Source organism: Rhincodon typus, unplaced genomic scaffold (genome assembly GCF_021869965.1).
Source record: "Rhincodon typus isolate 14 unplaced genomic scaffold, sRhiTyp1.1 hic_rhity00000092, whole genome shotgun sequence".
Taxonomy (NCBI): Eukaryota; Metazoa; Chordata; class Chondrichthyes; order Orectolobiformes; family Rhincodontidae; genus Rhincodon; species Rhincodon typus.
Window position 1 is genome coordinate 67940 of NW_025965730.1, and position 1362 is coordinate 69301.

Below are 1362 nucleotides of genomic sequence, written 5' to 3' on the forward strand. Positions count from 1 at the left end.
CCAGTGTCCATTTTTCTCTTTCCCAGCAACTCGGCATCTTTCTTTGTCTCTGTCTTGGAAAACAGACATTTGGAGGAAATTCGCAACCAAAGTTGCTAATTTCCAGCTCATGCGAATAAAGCAAGTGTTTGAGAGATCAGAAGACAGCATGCGCACTTCCCTCCCCCCAGCACTGTTTGCAAGAGGAAGAAAATGGTTTCATAAACCACCAGTGGAGAGTGCTGGTCCCAGGGCAAGGAACCAACAATACTGTCTCGGGAGCCGAGGCACAGAATGAGAAGATGTTCTTGAAACTGAATTCTGCTTCACACCTGGTTCCGCGCTAGAAATGCAAGGGTTTTACTGGCTCGTTGGTCGAGAAGTATGATTCTTGCTTGGGGATTTGTATTCAATTCGCATGTGAGTGATCCCGGATTCAAATGCCAGGCAAGCTCTTAGTTTTGCCAGGTCGCTTCATCAGCTTTTCGAAAAAAGAGCTGCACCTCATGAAGTCGGATTTCTTGAAACAGGATTGAGCTTCGGCAGCAGAGGTGTCATTGTAGCAAACATGGCGCGTGTTGAAAATGAAAACAAAGGGTTCAGGCAGTTGACCCACGCAATCTGATATTGAATAAATCCTCCATCTGGATTATCACAAAGATTTGGGCGGGAAACCTCAGGAAGCAGAGATGCTATTTGATTGTCGACAACGCTGACAAAGTGCACGTGAAAGGTGCCGCGTGTGTGGAATGTCAGCGATGAAGATAGACTGGAAGGTTGAAAGCTGGTCTGATTGAAGTTTTCCAAGTCATGAAGGGTCGACACAGAATCAATCAGGAGAATATGTTCCCATGCTTGGGAGGATCGAGAGTGATTAGGCAGAGGTTCATTTGAAAAAGCAAAAGTGACATCAGGTAAAATGTTTTCACACAGGGAGTGGTTAGAGTCTGTAATCACGGATTGCGACAAAGAGTGAGGTTCAATCGTGTTATTGAAAAACGAATTCGATGGTTACGTTAAAAGTAGCAACGTGCAGAGTTACAGGAAGTAGTCAAGAGAATGACCCATTTCCTCATTGTAGAGAACCGGCAGAGCTAAGGTGGGCTGCATGACATCCATCTGCACTGTGATAAATTTGTGATTCTGAGTGAAATCAGTGTTTGACCAGCAGAATGTGGGAAGTCAGACAAAGGTGATATTGACACAGCGGGACACATTGCACGACAAAATGTTGCACAACACGTATATGGCACAGGAAGGACGGCGCTGTCTGAATCGGCGTGGGGAAATACTGCAGGGTATTCTGTGGATCAGACACAATGCACTTTACCATTTAGGTCATGCCACAGTGGGAGAGCCAGAGAAGGCCAGTCGGTTCATCAT